This window comes from Lepisosteus oculatus, chromosome 4 (genome assembly GCF_040954835.1).
Source record: "Lepisosteus oculatus isolate fLepOcu1 chromosome 4, fLepOcu1.hap2, whole genome shotgun sequence".
Lineage (NCBI taxonomy): Eukaryota > Metazoa > Chordata > Actinopteri > Semionotiformes > Lepisosteidae > Lepisosteus > Lepisosteus oculatus.
This window is the reverse complement of record NC_090699.1, coordinates 10,901,215-10,920,442: the sequence shown is the minus strand read 5'-3', so window position 1 is coordinate 10,920,442 and position 19,228 is coordinate 10,901,215. Positions and strand designations below refer to the sequence as shown.

Sequence of the window (19,228 nt, the reverse complement as noted above, 5' to 3'; positions counted from 1 at the left end):
ATCTGTCTCCCCGTCGGGGAATCGAACCCCGGTCTCCCGCGTGACAGGCAGGGATACTCACCACTATACTAACGAGGAGTACGTCTCTGTTGCTGCTCGTTGGTCAGTTACTGCTAACAGAAATGAGACTGAAAATGTGTAGAGATGATATACGAATCACCGTGTGCTTTCACTTGTCCCAAGCTCAGTTGAAAGAACTTTCCAGCGTTAGAAACCTCATGAATAACAACTGATTCTACACGTGTTAGTACTGTGTGAGGAGGAGCAGTAGCACAGACAGGTGGAAAAGCAGATCTAGAAAAAGTGTTTTTTCTGCTAATTACACGCAAGTGGGAGACTCCCTCTCTGAAGAGTCCCGTCTCCCTGCAAGAGAGAAGACCAGTCAATCAGATGTACTCTAAAAAACCAACATGAGAAAATCGCAGTGTGTCAGGAGTCCTTTCATAAAAGCAGAAAACACGAGTAGTGCTGGACGTACGTTCTTGTAATCATGGAATAAGACAAGATTTGAGGCCGGGACCTCTCGCAACCGGATAGCAAACCCAAACCAACGAGCCGGAGAGGTCGTGAGTGCTCTGATTTCAAGTGTGTTTTCCATGAGTGTGCGATCGCACAGAAGACTCGTGAGAGATTTATTGTGCATGGGAGGGAGCTGATCTTTCACAGAGCGAGGGGGATTAGCTCAGATGGTAGAGCGCTCGCTTAGCATGCGAGAGGTAGCGGGATCGATGCCCGCATCTTCCAGCTTTTGCGCTCAATGTACTAGAGAGGACAGACACTCTCGGGATGGAATGATGAAAGTGGGAGAGGCTTTTCCCCCTTCACCCACGACACGATCCACACTCAGACTGCTTAGATATAACTCACAATTGCTTTTTACTCCTTTTCTGAACGTTGTTTGCCTGATGTACGTTTCAAAGTTTTGTGGTCATCAGTTTAATGCGCTTTATTGACTTCGCGTGGTGTTCTGGTCTCTTTACCGGTGAGTTATGAAGATGAGATCTTCCCTTTTCTTCAGCCCGGCGTTTTAATCTTTTGGGGGAATATGGTCTGAGTTACGACAGTCACACGGAAATAATGTTCATACATATAATGTTCATTTCAACATGAGCTGGAACACAGCCACTATCCAGCCTCGTTAGCGCAGTAGGTAGCGCGTCAGTCTCATAATCTGAAGGTCGTGAGTTCGATCCTCACACGGGGCAGGGATCATTCCTGTTTTGGGCTTTTCACAGATGGGGTGTGAGACGTTCACTCACACGCGTGTTCTTCACTTCCACGCTGAATACGAGATGTTAAGTCCGCGATAAACACGGTTCGATCCCTCGCTATGATGCTCGGTGTCCACTCACATGTTTTTAAAATAATGATACATCAGAGCAGCAGTTAAACTCCGAGTGGTGAAGGTGTCTCCACCATCGGATCTTGTAAACCAGCAGTCAGCCCATCAGCTGCAGCACCTGGCTATAACCTCACGACACTGGCTCTGGTGTACTACCGAGGAGGGCTGGATATTTCTTCCAACAATAATAGAAGAAAAGACGGGCTCGTCCGGGATTTGAACCTGGGACCTCTCGCACCCAAAAGGTGAATCATTTAATCAATTAATAGTCAATTAACCATGAAGAGAGCAGGTTGGAGTGGAAATGATGCTGGAACGAGCCCGTGTTAGATACCTGTCTCCCCATTGGGAGGTAGTATTCACTACCAGTTTATGAGCGTCTTTACACATCCGAGAGCCGGTGAAAACACCATTTCCTCTCACCTGGCCCGTGCTCTGTCGGAAGGATTTCTTAACGCGTTTTAAAACTCAAAACCGAAGCTGAAATAATCGATTCCGAACGTGTTTGTAGCGTCTGTGGAGGAGCGGTAGAGACACCACAGCTGAGAACACGTTTCTGAAGATAATCGAAATGAAACCCGTATGGACACCGGTTTACCTCGTGTCACAGTAAACTTCCTACTGAATAAAACCTGTAATTCAAATACGTAATGTTGTAGACTTTTTGAACATTTCCATGTACATGTAGACTTCTTTCATTAGTGCTCTAAGGAGACAACATGAGAGAAGCTGTGTCACCAGTGGGATTCGCCAGCCGGTGTCACTCTGGTATTTAAACTCGGACCTGTGATCGTCCTGGTTACTGTGCGGTTCCTGGGACTGGGAGTGTGTCCCTCCCCCGCCCTGAATTAGACGCTGGTCCGTCTCAGGTCTTTGGAAAAATCTCTACAGTCTCACTTGCTCAGGGTCAGAGGTGGACACACGTCTCATGTGGCCGGTTAGCTCAGTTGGTTAGAGCGTGGTGCTAATAACGCCAAGGTCGCGGGTTCGATCCCCGTACGGGCCACTGTCTCACCTTTTATACACCAGATACCCCAGGCGAACTGAACCGACTGCTTCGGATCGGGACCCAGACGGAGGCGGAAGGTCGTCAGAACCGAGGGCGGGACTTCTGTGGTGAACAGAAGAAAACCAAACCCACCGATCTTTCCATCAATTCAACAGTGAGAGACGTTCACTTATTTACAAACAGCAGATCGACAACGTCAGAATCCCATCTTAGTGTGTCCTGCATATTAAGTTACTAATTAAAAACATAATGTCAAATAATAAAGAATAAACTGAGCTTATTTTTGAGTCTGATCTAGGCTCAAGCAGGCGGCATGTTCTGGATTGCTGTTTCAGCTCTAACCGGAGACTGGAGTTTGTCTCATTTTCAATCACACATGAAACACTTTCACACACGAGGGGAAACAAGCGCGTGTGAGAAGAGTGGTTTGAACCCACGCCTCTAGTGAAGACCGTCAGTGGGATTAAAGACAAGCTTGTGCCCCGGTGCTCTTTTTAGAGGGGCTCCTTCCGGCACAGATTGACGATTGTTTAACATTTCACCATGAACGGGGCTCAAACTCCTGTAATTACTCACCCGTAAGAAGAGAAGTCATGTCATTGAACACGTGTCTAAGTAAACAATTCATAGAATTAACGTAAATTAACAATTCACGGAGTTAAAACGTTTTTTTTAATTAAAGTGAGGTAGTTAAAAAGTAATCTGTCTCCCCGTCGGGGAATCGAACCCCGGTCTCCCGCGTGACAGGCGGGGATACTCACCACTATACTAACGAGGAGTACGTCTCTGTTGCTGCTCGTTGGTCAGTTACTGCTAACAGAAATGAGACTGAAAATGTGTAGAGATGATATACGAATCACCGTGTGCTTTCACTTGTCCCAAGCTCAGTTGAAAGAACTTTCCAGCGTTAGAAACCTCATGAATAACAACTGATTCTACACGTGTTAGTACTGTGTGAGGAGGAGCAGTAGCACAGACAGGTGGAAAAGCAGATCTAGAAAAAGTGTTTTTTCTGCTAATTACACGCAAGTGGGAGACTCCCTCTCTGAAGAGTCCCGTCTCCCTGCAAGAGAGAAGACCAGTCAATCAGATGTACTCTAAAAAACCAACATGAGAAAATCGCAGTGTGTCAGGAGTCCTTTCATAAAAGCAGAAAACACGAGTAGTGCTGGACGTACGTTCTTGTAATCATGGAATAAGACAAGATTTGAGGCCGGGACCTCTCGCAACCGGATAGCAAACCCAAACCAACGAGCCGGAGAGGTCGTGAGTGCTCTGATTTCAAGTGTGTTTTCCATGAGTGTGCGATCGCACAGAAGACTCGTGAGAGATTTATTGTGCATGGGAGGGAGCTGATCTTTCACAGAGCGAGGGGGATTAGCTCAGATGGTAGAGCGCTCGCTTAGCATGCGAGAGGTAGCGGGATCGATGCCCGCATCCTCCACCTTTTGCGCTCTATGTACTAGAGAGGACAGACACTCTCGGGATGGAATGATGAAAGTGGAAGAGGCTTTTCCCCCTTCACCCACGACACGATCCACACTCAGACTGCTTAGATATAACTCACAATTGCTTTTTACTCCTTTTCTGAACGTTGTTTGCCTGATGTACGTTTCAAAGTTTTGTGGTCATCAGTTTAATGCGCTTTATTGACTTCGCGTGGTGTTCTGGTCTCTTTACCTGTGAGTTATGAAGATGAGATCTTCCCTTTTCTTCAGCCCGGCGTTTTAATCTTTTGGGGGAATATGGTCTGAGTTACGACAGTCACACGGAAATAATGTTCATACATATAATGTTCATTTCAACATGAGCTGGAACACAGCCACTATCCAGCCTCGTTAGCGCAGTAGGTAGCGCGTCAGTCTCATAATCTGAAGGTCGGGAGTTCGATCCTCACACGGGGCAGGGATCATTCCTGTTTTGGGCTTTTCACAGATGGGGCGTGAGACGTTCACTCACACGCGTGTTCTTCACTTCCACGCTGAATACGAGATGTTAAGTCCGCGATAAACACGGTTCGATCCCTCGCTATGATGCTCGGTGTCCACTCACATGTTTTTAAAATAATGATACATCAGAGCAGCAGATAAACTCCGAGTGGTGAAGGTGTCTCCACCATCGGATCTTGTAAACCAGCAGTCAGCCCATCAGCTGCAGCACCTGGCTATAACCTCACGACACTGGCTCTGGTGTACTACCGAGGAGGGCTGGATATTTCTTCCAACAATAATAGAAGAAAAGACGGGCTCGTCCGGGATTTGAACCTGGGACCTCTCGCACCCAAAAGGTGAATCATTTAATCAATTAATAGTCAATTAACCATGAAGAGAGCAGGTTGGAGTGGAAATGATGCTGGAACGAGCCCGTGTTAGATACCTGTCTCCCCATTGGGAGGTAGTATTCACTACCAGTTTATGAGCGTCTTTACACATCCGAGAGCCGGTGAAAACACCATTTCCTCTCACCTGGCCCGTGCTCTGTCGGAAGGACTTCTTAACGCGTTTTAAAACTCAAAACCGAAGCTGAAATAATCGATTCCGAACGTGTTTGTAGCGTCTGTGGAGGAGCGGTAGAGGTACCACAGCTGAGAACACGTTTCTGAAGATAATCGAAATGAAACCCGTATGGACACCGGTTTACCTCGTGTCACAGTAAACTTCCTACTGAATAAAACCTGTAATTCAAATACGTAATGTTGTAGACTTTTTGAACATTTCCATGTACATGTAGACTTCTTTCATTAGTGCTCTAAGGAGACAACATGAGAGAAGCTGTGTCACCAGTGGGATTCGCCAGCCGGTGTCACTCTGGTATTTAAACTCGGACCTGTGATCGTCCTGGTTACTGTGCGGTTCCTGGGACTGGGAGTGTGTCCCTCCCCCGCCCTGAATTAGACGCTGGTCCGTCTCAGGTCTTTGGAAAAATCTCTACAGTCTCACTTGCTCAGGGTCAGAGGTGGACACACGTCTCATGTGGCCGGTTAGCTCAGTTGGTTAGAGCGTGGTGCTAATAATGCCAAGGTCGCGGGTTCGATCCCCGTACGGGCAACTGTCTCACCTTTTATACACCAGATACCCCAGGCGAACTGAACCGACTGCTTCGGATCGGGACCCAGACGGAGGCGGAAGGTCGTCAGAACCGAGGGCGGGACTTCTGTGGTGAACAGAAGAAAACCAAACCCACCGATCTTTCCATCAATTCAACAGTGAGAGACGTTCACTTATTTACAAACAGCAGATCGACAATGTCAGAATCCCATCTTAGTGTGTCCTGCATATTAAGTTACTAATTAAAAACATAATGTCAAATAATAAAGAATAAACTGAGCTTATTTTTGAGTCTGATCTAGGCTCAAGCAGGCGGCATGTTCTGGATTGCTGTTTCAGCTCTAACCGGAGACTGGAGTTTGTCTCATTTTCAATCACACATGAAACACTTTCACACACGAGGGGAAACAAGCGCGTGTGAGAAGAGTGGTTTGAACCCACGCCTCTAGTGAAGACCGTCAGTGGGATTAAAGACAAGCTTGTGCCCCGGTGCTCTTTTTAGAGGGGCTCCTTCCAGCACAGATTGACGATTGTTTAACATTTCACCATGAACGGGGCTCAAACTCCTGTAATTGCTCACCCGTAAGAAGAGAAGTCATGTCATTGAACACGTGTCTAAGTAAACAATTCATAGAATTAACGTAAATTAACAATTCACGGAGTTAAAACGTTTTTTTTATTTAAAGTGAGGTAGTTAAAAAGTAATCTGTCTCCCCGTCAGGGAATCGAACCCCGGTCTCCCGCGTGACAGGCGGGGATACTCACCACTATACTAACGAGGAGTACATCTCTGTTGCTGCTCGTTGGTCAGTTACTGCTAACAGAAATGAGACTGAAAATGTGTAGAGATGATATACGAATCACCGTGTGCTTTCACTTGTCCCAAGCTCAGTTGAAAGAACTTTCCAGCGTTAGAAACCTCATGAATAACAACTGATTCTACACGTGTTAGTACTGTGTGAGGAGGAGCAGTAGCACAGACAGGTGGAAAAGCAGATCTAGAAAAAGTGTTTTTTCTGCTAATTACACGCAAGTGGGAGACTCCCTCTCTGAAGAGTCCCGTCTCCCTGCAAGAGAGAAGACCAGTCAATCAGATGTACTCTAAAAAACCAACATGAGAAAATCGCAGTGTGTCAGGAGTCCTTTCATAAAAGCAGAAAACACGAGTAGTGCTGGACGTACGTTCTTGTAATCATGGAATAAGACAAGATTTGAGGCCGGGACCTCTCGCAACCGGATAGCAAACCCAAACCAACGAGCCGGAGAGGTCGTGAGTGCTCTGATTTCAAGTGTGTTTTCCATGAGTGTGCGATCGCACAGAAGACTCGTGAGAGATTTATTGTGCATGGGAGGGAGCTGATCTTTCACAGAGCGAGGGGGATTAGCTCAGATGGTAGAGCGCTCGCTTAGCATGCGAGAGGTAGCGGGATCGATGCCCGCATCCTCCAGCTTTTGCGCTCTATGTACTAGAGAGGACAGACACTCTCGGGATGGAATGATGAAAGTGGGAGAGGCTTTTCCCCCTTCACCCACGACACGATCCACACTCAGACTGCTTAGATATAACTCACAATTGCTTTTTACTCCTTTTCTGAACGTTGTTTGCCTGATGTACGTTTCAAAGTTTTGTGGTCATCAGTTTAATGCGCTTTATTGACTTCGCGTGGTGTTCTGGTCTCTTTACCGGTGAGTTATGAAGATGAGATCTTCCCTTTTCTTCAGCCCGGCGTTTTAATCTTTTGGGGGAATATGGTCTGAGTTACGACAGTCACACGGAAATAATGTTCATACATATAATGTTCATTTCAACATGAGCTGGAACACAGCCACTATCCAGCCTCGTTAGCGCAGTAGGTAGCGCGTCAGTCTCATAATCTGAAGGTCGTGAGTTCGATCCTCACACGGGGCAGGGATCATTCCTGTTTTGGGCTTTTCACAGATGGGGCGTGAGACGTTCACTCACACGCGTGTTCTTCACTTCCACGCTGAATACGAGATGTTAAGTCCGCGATAAACACGGTTCGATCCCTCGCTATGATGCTCGGTGTCCACTCACATGTTTTTAAAATAATGATACATCAGAGCAGCAGATAAACTCCGAGTGGTGAAGGTGTCTCCACCATCGGATCTTGTAAACCAGCAGTCAGCCCATCAGCTGCAGCACCTGGCTATAACCTCACGACACTGGCTCTGGTGTACTACCGAGGAGGGCTGGATATTTCTTCCAACAATAATAGAAGAAAAGACGGGCTCGTCCGGGATTTGAACCTGGGACCTCTCGCACCCAAAAGGTGAATCATTTAATCAATTAATAGTCAATTAACCATGAAGAGAGCAGGTTGGAGTGGAAATGATGCTGGAACGAGCCCGTGTTAGATACCTGTCTCCCCATTGGGAGGTAGTATTCACTACCAGTTTATGAGCGTCTTTACACATCCGAGAGCCGGTGAAAACACCATTTCCTCTCACCTGGCCCGTGCTCTGTCGGAAGGACTTCTTAACGCGTTTTAAAACTCAAAACCGAAGCTGAAATAATCGATTCCGAACGTGTTTGTAGCGTCTGTGGAGGAGCGGTAGAGGTACCACAGCTGAGAACACGTTTCTGAAGATAATCGAAATGAAACCCGTATGGACACCGGTTTACCTCGTGTCACAGTAAACTTCCTACTGAATAAAACCTGTAATTCAAATACGTAATGTTGTAGACTTTTTGAACATTTCCATGTACATGTAGACTTCTTTCATTAGTGCTCTAAGGAGACAACATGAGAGAAGCTGTGTCACCAGTGGGATTCGCCAGCCGGTGTCACTCTGGTATTTAAACTCGGACCTGTGATCGTCCTGGTTACTGTGCGGTTCCTGGGACTGGGAGTGTGTCCCTCCTCCGCCCTGAATTAGACGCTGGTCCGTCTCAGGTCTTTGGAAAAATCTCTACAGTCTCACTTGCTCAGGGTCAGAGGTGGACACATGTCTCATGTGGCCGGTTAGCTCAGTTGGTTAGAGCGTGGTGCTAATAACGCCAAGGTCGCGGGTTCGATCCCCGTACGGGCCACTGTCTCACCTTTTATACACCAGATACCCCAGGCGAACTGAACCGACTGCTTCGGATCGGGACCCAGACGGAGGCGGAAGGTCGTCAGAACCGAGGGCGGGACTTCTGTGGTGAACAGAAGAAAACCAAACCCACCGATCTTTCCATCAATTCAACAGTGAGAGACGTTCACTTATTTACAAACAGCAGATCGACAACGTCAGAATCCCATCTTAGTGTGTCCTGCATATTAAGTTACTAATTAAAAACATAATGTCAAATAATAAAGAATAAACTGAGCTTATTTTTGAGTCTGATCTAGGCTCAAGCAGGCGGCATGTTCTGGATTGCTGTTTCAGCTCTAACCGGAGACTGGAGTTTGTCTCATTTTCAATCACACATGAAACACTTTCACACACGAGGGGAAACAAGCGCGTGTGAGAAGAGTGGTTTGAACCCACGCCTCTAGTGAAGACCGTCAGTGGGATTAAAGACAAGCTTGTGCCCCGGTGCTCTTTTTAGAGGGGCTCCTTCCGGCACAGATTGACGATTGTTTAACATTTCACCATGAACGGGGCTCAAACTCCTGTAATTACTCACCCGTAAGAAGAGAAGTCATGTCATTGAACACGTGTCTAAGTAAACAATTCATAGAATTAACGTAAATTAACAATTCACGGAGTTAAAACGTTTCTTTTAATTAAAGTGAGGTAGTTAAAAAGTAATCTGTCTCCCCGTCGGGGAATCGAACCCCGGTCTCCCGCGTGACAGGCGGGGATACTCACCACTATACTAACGAGGAGTACGTCTCTGTTGCTGCTCGTTGGTCAGTTACTGCTAACAGAAATGAGACTGAAAATGTGTAGAGATGATATACGAATCACCGTGTGCTTTCACTTGTCCCAAGCTCAGTTGAAAGAACTTTCCAGCGTTAGAAACCTCATGAATAACAACTGATTCTACACGTGTTAGTACTGTGTGAGGAGGAGCAGTAGCACAGACAGGTGGAAAAGCAGATCTAGAAAAAGTGTTTTTTCTGCTAATTACACGCAAGTGGGAGACTCCCTCTCTGAAGAGTCCCGTCTCCCTGCAAGAGAGAAGACCAGTCAATCAGATGTACTCTAAAAAACCAACATGAGAAAATCGCAGTGTGTCAGGAGTCCTTTCATAAAAGCAGAAAACACGAGTAGTGCTGGACGTACGTTCTTGTAATCATGGAATAAGACAAGATTTGAGGCCGGGACCTCTCGCAACCGGATAGCAAACCCAAACCAACGAGCCGGAGAGGTCGTGAGTGCTCTGATTTCAAGTGTGTTTTCCATGAGTGTGCGATCGCACAGAAGACTCGTGAGAGATTTATTGTGCATGGGAGGGAGCTGATCTTTCACAGAGCGAGGGGGATTAGCTCAGATGGTAGAGCGCTCACTTAGCATGCGAGAGGTAGCGGGATCGATGCCCGCATCCTCCAGCTTTTGCGCTCTATGTACTAGAGAGGACAGACACTCTCGGGATGGAATGATGAAAGTGGGAGAGGCTTTTCCCCCTTCACCCACGACACGATCCACACTCAGACTGCTTAGATATAACTCACAATTGCTTTTTACTCCTTTTCTGAACGTTGTTTGCCTGATGTACGTTTCAAAGTTTTGTGGTCATCAGTTTAATGCGCTTTATTGACTTCGCGTGGTGTTCTGGTCTCTTTACCGGTGAGTTATGAAGATGAGATCTTCCCTTTTCTTCAGCCCGGCGTTTTAATCTTTTGGGGGAATATGGTCTGAGTTACGACAGTCACACGGAAATAATGTTCATACATATAATGTTCATTTCAACATGAGCTGGAACACAGCCACTGTCCAGCCTCGTTAGCGCAGTAGGTAGCGCGTCAGTCTCATAATCTGAAGGTCGTGAGTTCGATCCTCACACGGGGCAGGGATCATTCCTGTTTTGGGCTTTTCACAGATGGGGCGTAAGACGTTCACTCACACGTGTGTTCTTCACTTCCACGCTGAATACGAGATGTTAAGTCCGCGATAAACACGGTTCGATCCCTCGCTATGATGCTCGGTGTCCACTCACATGTTTTTAAAATAATGATACATCAGAGCAGCAGATAAACTCCGAGTGGTGAAGGTGTCTCCACCATCGGATCTTGTAAACCAGCAGTCAGCCCATCAGCTGCAGCACCTGGCTATAACCTCACGACACTGGCTCTGGTGTACTACCGAGGAGGGCTGGATATTTCTTCCAACAATAATAGAAGAAAAGACGGGCTCGTCCGGGATTTGAACCTGAGACCTCTCGCACCCAAAAGGTGAATCATTTAATCAATTAATAGTCAATTAACCATGAAGAGAGCAGGTTGGAGTGGAAATGATGCTGGAACGAGCCCGTGTTAGATACCTGTCTCCCCATTGGGAGGTAGTATTCACTACCAGTTTATGAGCGTCTTTACACATCCGAGAGCCGGTGAAAACACCATTTCCTCTCACCTGGCCCGTGCTCTGTCGGAAGGATTTCTTAACGCGTTTTAAAACTCAAAACCGAAGCTGAAATAATCGATTCCGAACGTGTTTGTAGCGTCTGTGGAGGAGCGGTAGAGACACCACAGCTGAGAACACGTTTCTGAAGATAATCGAAATGAAACCCGTATGGACACCGGTTTACCTCGTGTCACAGTAAACTTCCTACTGAATAAAACCTGTAATTCAAATACGTAATGTTGTAGACTTTTTGAACATTTCCATGTACATGTAGACTTCTTTCATTAGTGCTCTAAGGAGACAACATGAGAGAAGCTGTGTCACCAGTGGGATTCGCCAGCCGGTGTCACTCTGGTATTTAAACTCGGACCTGTGATCGTCCTGGTTACTGTGCGGTTCCTGGGACTGGGAGTGTGTCCCTCCCCCGCCCTGAATTAGACGCTGGTCCGTCTCAGGTCTTTGGAAAAATCTCTACAGTCTCACTTGCTCAGGGTCAGAGGTGGACACACGTCTCATGTGGCCGGTTAGCTCAGTTGGTTAGAGCGTGGTGCTAATAACGCCAAGGTCGCGGGTTCGATCCCCGTACGGGCCACTGTCTCACCTTTTATACACCAGATACCCCAGGCGAACTGAACCGACTGCTTCGGATCGGGACCCAGACGGAGGCGGAAGGTCGTCAGAACCGAGGGCGGGACTTCTGTGGTGAACAGAAGAAAACCAAACCCACCGATCTTTCCATCAATTCAACAGTGAGAGACGTTCACTTATTTACAAACAGCAGATCGACAATGTCAGAATCCCATCTTAGTGTGTCCTGCATATTAAGTTACTAATTAAAAACATAATGTCAAATAATAAAGAATAAACTGAGCTTATTTTTGAGTCTGATCTAGGCTCAAGCAGGCGGCATGTTCTGGATTGCTGTTTCAGCTCTAACCGGAGACTGGAGTTTGTCTCATTTTCAATCACACATGAAACACTTTCACACACGAGGGGAAACAAGCGCGTGTGAGAAGAGTGGTTTGAACCCACGCCTCTAGTGAAGACCGTCAGTGGGATTAAAGACAAGCTTGTGCCCCGGTGCTCTTTTTAGAGGGGCTCCTTCCGGCACAGATTGACGATTGTTTAACATTTCACCATGAACGGGGCTCAAACTCCTGTAATTACTCACCCGTAAGAAGAGAAGTCATGTCATTGAACACGTGTCTAAGTAAACAATTCATAGAATTAACGTAAATTAACAATTCACGGAGTTAAAACGTTTTTTTTAATTAAAGTGAGGTAGTTAAAAAGTAATCTGTCTCCCCGTCGGGGAATCGAACCCCGGTCTCCCGCGTGACAGGCGGGGATACTCACCACTACACTAACGAGGAGTACGTCTCTGTTGCTGCTCGTTGGTCAGTTACTGCTAACAGAAATGAGACTGAAAATGTGTAGAGATGATATACGAATCACCGTGTGCTTTCACTTGTCCCAAGCTCAGTTGAAAGAACTTTCCAGCGTTAGAAACCTCATGAATAACAACTGATTCTACACGTGTTAGTACTGTGTGAGGAGGAGCAGTAGCACAGACAGGTGGAAAAGCAGATCTAGAAAAAGTGTTTTTTCTGCTAATTACACGCAAGTGGGAGACTCCCTCTCTGAAGAGTCCCGTCTCCCTGCAAGAGAGAAGACCAGTCAATCAGATGTACTCTAAAAAACCAACATGAGAAAATCGCAGTGTGTCAGGAGTCCTTTCATAAAAGCAGAAAACACAAGTAGTGCTGGACGTACGTTCTTGTAATCATGGAATAAGACAAGATTTGAGGCCGGGACCTCTCGCAACCGGATAGCAAACCCAAACCAACGAGCCGGAGAGGTCGTGAGTGCTCTGATTTCAAGTGTGTTTTCCATGAGTGTGCGATCGCACAGAAGACTCGTGAGAGATTTATTGTGCATGGGAGGGAGCTGATCTTTCACAGAGCGAGGGGGATTAGCTCAGATGGTAGAGCGCTCGCTTAGCATGCGAGAGGTAGCGGGATCGATGCCCGCATCTTCCAGCTTTTGCGCTCTATGTACTAGAGAGGACAGACACTCTCGGGATGGAATGATGAAAGTGGGAGAGGCTTTTCCCCCTTCACCCACGACACGATCCACACTCAGACTGCTTAGATATAACTCACAATTGCTTTTTACTCCTTTTCTGAACGTTGTTTGCCTGATGTACGTTTCAAAGTTTTGTGGTCATCAGTTTAATGCGCTTTATTGACTTCGCGTGGTGTTCTGGTCTCTTTACCGGTGAGTTATGAAGATGAGATCTTCCCTTTTCTTCAGCCCGGCGTTTTAATCTTTTGGGGGAATATGGTCTGAGTTACGACAGTCACACGGAAATAATGTTCATACATATAATGTTCATTTCAACATGAGCTGGAACACAGCCACTATCCAGCCTCGTTAGCGCAGTAGGTAGCGCGTCAGTCTCATAATCTGAAGGTCGTGAGTTCGATCCTCACACGGGGCAGGGATCATTCCTGTTTTGGGCTTTTCACAGATGGGGCGTGAGACGTTCACTCACACGCGTGTTCTTCACTTCCACGCTGAATACGAGATGTTAAGTCCGCGATAAACACGGTTCGATCCCTCGCTATGATGCTCGGTGTCCACTCACATGTTTTTAAAATAATGATACATCAGAGCAGCAGATAAACTCCGAGTGGTGAAGGTGTCTCCACCATCGGATCTTGTAAACCAGCAGTCAGCCCATCAGCTGCAGCACCTGGCTATAACCTCACGACACTGGCTCTGGTGTACTACCGAGGAGGGCTGGATATTTCTTCCAACAATAATAGAAGAAAAGACGGGCTCGTCCGGGATTTGAACCTGGGACCTCTCGCACCCAAAAGGTGAATCATTTAATCAATTAATAGTCAATTAACCATGAAGAGAGCAGGTTGGAGTGGAAATGATGCTGGAACGAGCCCGTGTTAGATACCTGTCTCCCCATTGGGAGGTAGTATTCACTACCAGTTTATGAGCGTCTTTACACATCCGAGAGCCGGTGAAAACACCATTTCCTCTCACCTGGCCCGTGCTCTGTCGGAAGGATTTCTTAACGCGTTTTAAAACTCAAAACCGAAGCTGAAATAATCGATTCCGAACGTGTTTGTAGCGTCTGTGGAGGAGCGGTAGAGACACCACAGCTGAGAACACGTTTCTGAAGATAATCGAAATGAAACCCGTATGGACACCGGTTTACCTCGTGTCACAGTAAACTTCCTACTGAATAAAACCTGTAATTCAAATACGTAATGTTGTAGACTTTTTGAACATTTCCATGTACATGTAGACTTCTTTCATTAGTGCTCTAAGGAGACAACATGAGAGAAGCTGTGTCACCAGTGGGATTCGCCAGCCGGTGTCACTCTGGTATTTAAACTCGGACCTGTGATCGTCCTGGTTACTGTGCGGTTCCTGGGACTGGGAGTGTGTCCCTCCCCCGCCCTGAATTAGACGCTGGTCCGTCTCAGGTCTTTGGAAAAATCTCTACAGTCTCACTTGCTCAGGGTCAGAGGTGGACACACGTCTCATGTGGCCGGTTAGCTCAGTTGGTTAGAGCGTGGTGCTAATAATGCCAAGGTCGCGGGTTCGATCCCCGTACGGGCCACTGTCTCACCTTTTATACACCAGATACCCCAGGCGAACTGAACCGACTGCTTCGGATCGGGACCCAAACGGAGGCGGAAGGTCGTCAGAACCGAGGGCGGGACTTCTGTGGTGAACAGAAGAAAACCAAACCCACCGATCTTTCCATCAATTCAACAGTGAGAGACGTTCACTTATTTACAAACAGCAGATCGACAACGTCAGAATCCCATCTTAGTGTGTCCTGCATATTAAGTTACTAATTAAAAACATAATGTCAAATAATAAAGAATAAACTGAGCTTATTTTTGAGTCTGATCTAGGCTCAAGCAGGCGGCATGTTCTGGATTGCTGTTTCAGCTCTAACCGGAGACTGGAGTTTGTCTCATTTTCAATCACACATGAAACACTTTCACACACGAGGGGAAACAAGCGCGTGTGAGAAGAGTGGTTTGAACCCACGCCTCTAGTGAAGACCGTCAGTGGGATTAAAGACAAGCTTGTGCCCCGGTGCTCTTTTTAGAGGGGCTCCTTCCGGCACAGATTGACGATTGTTTAACATTTCACCATGAACGGGGCTCAAACTCCTGTAATTACTCACCCGTAAGAAGAGAAGTCATGTCATTGAACACGTGTCTAAGTAAACAATTCATAGAATTAACGTAAATTAACAATTCACGGAGTTAAAACGTTTTTTTTAATTAAAGTGAGGTAGTTAAAAAGTAATCTGTCTCCCCGTCGGGGAATCGAACCCCGGTCTCCCGCGTGACAGGCGGGGATACTCACCACTATACTAACGAGGAGTACGTCTCTGTTGCTGCTCGTTGGTCAGTTACTGCTAACAGAAATGAGACTGAAAATGTGTAGAGATGATATACGAATCACCATGTGCTTTCACTTGTCCCAAGCTCAGTTGAAAGAACTTTCCAGCGTTAGAAACCTCATGAATAACAACTGATTCTACACGTGTTAGTACTGTGTGAGGAGGAGCAGTAGCACAGACAGGTGGAAAAGCAGATCTAGAAAAAGTGTTTTTTCTGCTAATTACACGCAAGTGGGAGACTCCCTCTCTGAAGAGTCCCGTCTCCCTGCAAGAGAGAAGACCAGTCAATCAGATGTACTCTAAAAAACCAACATGAGAAAATCGCAGTGTGTCAGGAGTCCTTTCATAAAAGCAGAAAACACGAGTAGTGCTGGACGTACGTTCTTGTAATCATGGAATAAGACAAGATTTGAGGCCGGGACCTCTCGCAACCGGATAGCAAACCCAAACCAACGAGCCGGAGAGGTCGTGAGTGCTCTGATTTCAAGTGTGTTTTCCATGAGTGTGCGATCGCACAGAAGACTCGTGAGAGATTTATTGTGCATGGGAGGGAGCTGATCTTTCACAGAGCGAGGGGGATTAGCTCAGATGGTAGAGCGCTCGCTTAGCATGCGAGAGGTAGCGGGAACGATGCCCGCATCTTCCAGCTTTTGCGCTCTATGTACTAGAGAGGACAGACACTCTCGGGATGGAATGATGAAAGTGGGAGAGGCTTTTCCCCCTTCACCCACGACACGATCCACACTCAGACTGCTTAGATATAACTCACAATTGCTTTTTACTCCTTTTCTGAACGTTGTTTGCCTGATGTACGTTTCAAAGTTTTGTGGTCATCAGTTTAATGCGCTTTATTGACTTCGCGTGGTGTTCTGGTCTCTTTACCGGTGAGTTATGAAGATGAGATCTTCCCTTTTCTTCAGCCCGGCGTTTTAATCTTTTGGGGGAATATGGTCTGAGTTACGACAGTCACACGGAAATAATGTTCATACATATAATGTTCATTTCAACATGAGCTGGAACACAGCCACTATCCAGCCTCGTTAGCGCAGTAGGTAGCGCGTCAGTCTCATAATCTGAAGGTCGTGAGTTCGATCCTCACACGGGGCAGGGATCATTCCTGTTTTGGGCTTTTCACAGATGGGGCGTGAGACGTTCACTCACACGCGTGTTCTTCACTTCCACGCTGAATACGAGATGTTAAGTCCGCGATAAACACGGTTCGATCCCTCGCTATGATGCTCGGTGTCCACTCACATGTTTTTAAAATAATGATACATCAGAGCAGCAGATAAACTCCGAGTGGTGAAGGTGTCTCCACCATCGGATCTTGTAAACCAGCAGTCAGCCCATCAGCTGCAGCACCTGGCTATAACCTCACGACACTGGCTCTGGTGTACTACCGAGGAGGGCTGGATATTTCTTCCAACAATAATAGAAGAAAAGACGGGCTCGTCCGGGATTTGAACCTGGGACCTCTCGCACCCAAAAGGTGAATCATTTAATCAATTAATAGTCAATTAACCATGAAGAGAGCAGGTTGGAGTGGAAATGATGCTGGAACGAGCCCGTGTTAGATACCTGTCTCCCCATTGGGAGGTAGTATTCACTACCAGTTTATGAGCGTCTTTACACATCCGAGAGCCGGTGAAAACACCATTTCCTCTCACCTGGCCCGTGCTCTGTCGGAAGGACTTCTTAACGCGTTTTAAAACTCAAAACCGAAGCTGAAATAATCGATTCCGAACGTGTTTGTAGCGTCTGTGGAGGAGCGGTAGAGGTACCACAGCTGAGAACACGTTTCTGAAGATAATCGAAATGAAACCCGTATGGACACCGGTTTACCTCGTGTCACAGTAAACTTCCTACTGAATAAAACCTGTAATTCAAATACGTAATGTTGTAGACTTTTTGAACATTTCCATGTACATGTAGACTTCTTTCATTAGTGCTCTAAGGAGACAACATGAGAGAAGCTGTGTCACCAGTGGGATTCGCCAGCCGGTGTCACTCTGGTATTTAAACTCGGACCTGTGATCGTCCTGGTTACTGTGCGGTTCCTGGGACTGGGAGTGTGTCCCTCCCCCGCCCTGAATTAGACGCTGGTCCGTCTCAGGTCTTTGGAAAAATCTCTACAGTCTCACTTGCTCAGGGTCAGAGGTGGACACACGTCTCATGTGGCCGGTTAGCTCAGTTGGTTAGAGCGTGGTGCTAATAACGCCAAGGTCGCGGGTTCGATCCCCGTACGGGCCACTGTCTCACCTTTTATACACCAGATACCCCAGGCGAACTGAACCGACTGCTTCGGATCGGGACCCAGACGGAGGCGGAAGGTCGTCAGAACCGAGGGCGGGACTTCTGTGGTGAACAGAAGAAAACCAAACCCACCGATCTTTCCATCAATTCAACAGTGAGAGACGTTCACTTATTTACAAACAGCAGATCGACAATGTCAGAATCCCATCTTAGTGTGTCCTGCATATTAAGTTACTAATTAAAAACATAATGTCAAATAATAAAGAATAAACTGAGCTTATTTTTGAGTCTGATCTAGGCTCAAGCAGGCGGCATGTTCTGGATTGCTGTTTCAGCTCTAACCAGAGACTGGAGTTTGTCTCATTTTCAATCACACATGAAACACTTTCACACACGAGGGGAAACAAGCGCGTGTGAGAAGAGTGGTTTGAACCCACGCCTCTAGTGAAGACCGTCAGTGGGATTAAAGACAAGCTTGTGCCCCGGTGCTCTTTTTAGAGGGGCTCCTTCCGGCACAGATTGACGATTGTTTAACATTTCACCATGAACGGGGCTCAAACTCCTGTAATTACTCACCCGTAAGAAGAGAAGTCATGTCATTGAACACGTGTCTAAGTAAACAATTCATAGAATTAACGTAAATTAACAATTCACGGAGTTAAAACGTTTTTTTTAATTAAAGTGAGGTAGTTAAAAAGTAATCTGTCTCCCCGTCGGGGAATCGAACCCCGGTCTCCCGCGTGACAGGCGGGGATACTCACCACTATACTAACGAGGAGAACGTCTCTGTTGCTGCTCGTTGGTCAGTTACTGCAAACAGAAATGAGACTGAAAATGTGTAGAGAGGATATACGAATCACCGTGTGCTTTCACTTGTCCCAAGCTCAGTTGAAAGAACTTTCCAGCGTTAGAAACCTCATGAATAACAACTGATTCTACACGTGTTAGTACTGTGTGAGGAGGAGCAGTAGCACAGACAGGTGGAAAAGCAGATCTAGAAAAAGTGTTTTTTCTGCTAATTACACGCAAGTGGGAGACTCCCTCTCTGAAGAGTCCCGTCTCCCTGCAAGAGAGAAGACCAGTCAATCAGATGTACTCTAAAAAACCAACATGAGAAAATCGCAGTGTGTCAGGAGTCCTTTCATAAAAGCAGAAAACACGAGTAGTGCTGGACGTACGTTCTTGTAATCATGGAATAAGACAAGATTTGAGGCCGGGACCTCTCGCAACCGGATAGCAAACCCAAACCAACGAGCCGGAGAGGTCGTGAGTGCTCTGATTTCAAGTGTGTTTTCCATGAGTGTGCGATCGCACAGAAGACTCGTGAGAGATTTATTGTGCATGGGAGGGAGCTGATCTTTCACAGAGCGAGGGGGATTAGCTCAGATGGTAGAACGCTCGCTTAGCATGCGAGAGGTAGCGGGATCGATGCCCGCATCCTCCAGCTTTTGCGCTCTATGTACTAGAGAGGACAGACACTCTCGGGATGGAATGATGAAAGTGGGAGAGGCTTTTCCCCCTTCACCCACGACACGATCCACACTCAGACTGCTTAGATATAACTCACAATTGCTTTTTACTCCTTTTCTGAACGTTGTTTGCCTGATGTACGTTTCAAAGTT

General features: G+C 46.7%; 23 non-coding genes across 23 annotated transcripts; 16 read left to right on the top strand and 7 right to left on the bottom strand.

The window, feature by feature from the left end:
• Nucleotides 1-6: 6 nt before the first annotated feature.
• trnad-guc (transfer RNA aspartic acid (anticodon GUC)) lies at nt 7-78 on the bottom strand. The gene has a single exon. It is a non-coding gene; the product is annotated as a tRNA-Asp (tRNA).
• A 593-nt stretch (nt 79-671) lies between these two features.
• Nucleotides 672-744, top strand: trnaa-agc (transfer RNA alanine (anticodon AGC)). The gene has a single exon. It is a non-coding gene; the product is annotated as a tRNA-Ala (tRNA).
• Nucleotides 745-1,132: 388 nt separating this feature from the next.
• trnam-cau (transfer RNA methionine (anticodon CAU)) lies at nt 1,133-1,205 on the top strand. The gene has a single exon. It is a non-coding gene; the product is annotated as a tRNA-Met (tRNA).
• Nucleotides 1,206-2,274: 1,069 nt separating this feature from the next.
• On the top strand, nt 2,275-2,348 carry trnai-aau (transfer RNA isoleucine (anticodon AAU)). Its single transcript has one exon. It is a non-coding gene; the product is annotated as a tRNA-Ile (tRNA).
• A 709-nt stretch (nt 2,349-3,057) lies between these two features.
• trnad-guc (transfer RNA aspartic acid (anticodon GUC)) lies at nt 3,058-3,129 on the bottom strand. Its single transcript has one exon. It is a non-coding gene; the product is annotated as a tRNA-Asp (tRNA).
• A 593-nt stretch (nt 3,130-3,722) lies between these two features.
• On the top strand, nt 3,723-3,795 carry trnaa-agc (transfer RNA alanine (anticodon AGC)). The gene has a single exon. It is a non-coding gene; the product is annotated as a tRNA-Ala (tRNA).
• A 388-nt stretch (nt 3,796-4,183) lies between these two features.
• trnam-cau (transfer RNA methionine (anticodon CAU)) lies at nt 4,184-4,256 on the top strand. The gene has a single exon. It is a non-coding gene; the product is annotated as a tRNA-Met (tRNA).
• A 1,852-nt stretch (nt 4,257-6,108) lies between these two features.
• On the bottom strand, nt 6,109-6,180 carry trnad-guc (transfer RNA aspartic acid (anticodon GUC)). Its single transcript has one exon. It is a non-coding gene; the product is annotated as a tRNA-Asp (tRNA).
• A 593-nt stretch (nt 6,181-6,773) lies between these two features.
• trnaa-agc (transfer RNA alanine (anticodon AGC)) lies at nt 6,774-6,846 on the top strand. Its single transcript has one exon. It is a non-coding gene; the product is annotated as a tRNA-Ala (tRNA).
• A 388-nt stretch (nt 6,847-7,234) lies between these two features.
• trnam-cau (transfer RNA methionine (anticodon CAU)) lies at nt 7,235-7,307 on the top strand. The gene has a single exon. It is a non-coding gene; the product is annotated as a tRNA-Met (tRNA).
• Nucleotides 7,308-8,376: 1,069 nt separating this feature from the next.
• trnai-aau (transfer RNA isoleucine (anticodon AAU)) lies at nt 8,377-8,450 on the top strand. The gene has a single exon. It is a non-coding gene; the product is annotated as a tRNA-Ile (tRNA).
• A 709-nt stretch (nt 8,451-9,159) lies between these two features.
• On the bottom strand, nt 9,160-9,231 carry trnad-guc (transfer RNA aspartic acid (anticodon GUC)). Its single transcript has one exon. It is a non-coding gene; the product is annotated as a tRNA-Asp (tRNA).
• A 593-nt stretch (nt 9,232-9,824) lies between these two features.
• On the top strand, nt 9,825-9,897 carry trnaa-agc (transfer RNA alanine (anticodon AGC)). Its single transcript has one exon. It is a non-coding gene; the product is annotated as a tRNA-Ala (tRNA).
• A 388-nt stretch (nt 9,898-10,285) lies between these two features.
• trnam-cau (transfer RNA methionine (anticodon CAU)) lies at nt 10,286-10,358 on the top strand. The gene has a single exon. It is a non-coding gene; the product is annotated as a tRNA-Met (tRNA).
• A 1,069-nt stretch (nt 10,359-11,427) lies between these two features.
• trnai-aau (transfer RNA isoleucine (anticodon AAU)) lies at nt 11,428-11,501 on the top strand. The gene has a single exon. It is a non-coding gene; the product is annotated as a tRNA-Ile (tRNA).
• A 709-nt stretch (nt 11,502-12,210) lies between these two features.
• Nucleotides 12,211-12,282, bottom strand: trnad-guc (transfer RNA aspartic acid (anticodon GUC)). The gene has a single exon. It is a non-coding gene; the product is annotated as a tRNA-Asp (tRNA).
• A 593-nt stretch (nt 12,283-12,875) lies between these two features.
• On the top strand, nt 12,876-12,948 carry trnaa-agc (transfer RNA alanine (anticodon AGC)). The gene has a single exon. It is a non-coding gene; the product is annotated as a tRNA-Ala (tRNA).
• Nucleotides 12,949-13,336: 388 nt separating this feature from the next.
• Nucleotides 13,337-13,409, top strand: trnam-cau (transfer RNA methionine (anticodon CAU)). The gene has a single exon. It is a non-coding gene; the product is annotated as a tRNA-Met (tRNA).
• Nucleotides 13,410-14,478: 1,069 nt separating this feature from the next.
• Nucleotides 14,479-14,552, top strand: trnai-aau (transfer RNA isoleucine (anticodon AAU)). The gene has a single exon. It is a non-coding gene; the product is annotated as a tRNA-Ile (tRNA).
• A 709-nt stretch (nt 14,553-15,261) lies between these two features.
• trnad-guc (transfer RNA aspartic acid (anticodon GUC)) lies at nt 15,262-15,333 on the bottom strand. The gene has a single exon. It is a non-coding gene; the product is annotated as a tRNA-Asp (tRNA).
• A 1,054-nt stretch (nt 15,334-16,387) lies between these two features.
• trnam-cau (transfer RNA methionine (anticodon CAU)) lies at nt 16,388-16,460 on the top strand. The gene has a single exon. It is a non-coding gene; the product is annotated as a tRNA-Met (tRNA).
• A 1,069-nt stretch (nt 16,461-17,529) lies between these two features.
• On the top strand, nt 17,530-17,603 carry trnai-aau (transfer RNA isoleucine (anticodon AAU)). The gene has a single exon. It is a non-coding gene; the product is annotated as a tRNA-Ile (tRNA).
• A 709-nt stretch (nt 17,604-18,312) lies between these two features.
• On the bottom strand, nt 18,313-18,384 carry trnad-guc (transfer RNA aspartic acid (anticodon GUC)). The gene has a single exon. It is a non-coding gene; the product is annotated as a tRNA-Asp (tRNA).
• Between the last annotated feature and the right edge of the window lie 844 nt (nt 18,385-19,228).